Source organism: Neophocaena asiaeorientalis, unplaced genomic scaffold (assembly GCF_003031525.2).
Source record: "Neophocaena asiaeorientalis asiaeorientalis breed wild unplaced genomic scaffold, Neophocaena_asiaeorientalis_V1.1 scaffold961, whole genome shotgun sequence".
Classification (NCBI taxonomy): Eukaryota; Metazoa; Chordata; class Mammalia; order Artiodactyla; family Phocoenidae; genus Neophocaena; species Neophocaena asiaeorientalis.
The window spans coordinates 577,062-577,480 of NW_020173916.1; positions in this window are offsets into that span (position 1 = coordinate 577,062).

Sequence of the window (419 nt, forward strand, 5' to 3'; positions counted from 1 at the left end):
CCCAGGCGACTGAAGAGTAAAAAGAGGAAAATGAAGAGCAAACTTCGAGAAAGCAGACGTGGTGAACACTTCCATCATGTTACTGAACTGGAAGCAGTTGTCCAAAAGAGAACTATCATTTCGAATTTGTGGTAGGTTAGAGGAAAGGAAATTCCCTTAGGCGAGACTTGCTGCTCACCAGGTAACATGAAGGGTGGGGAAGGCACACAGCTCAGTGTGCATTTGCGTAAGTCCTCGACTGCTTCGCTATTTAGGACGATGCCGCTCCTTTAAAATTTCTCTTTATTCTGGCATAATTCATAGTGCTCTTTGAGGCCACTACATCACTATATTTAGGATCAGCTTCAAAAAAAAAAATCTTTCACATTTCCATTTCATCTCTTTCACTCTTGCTGCCACCTTTTTTTTTTTTTTTTTTT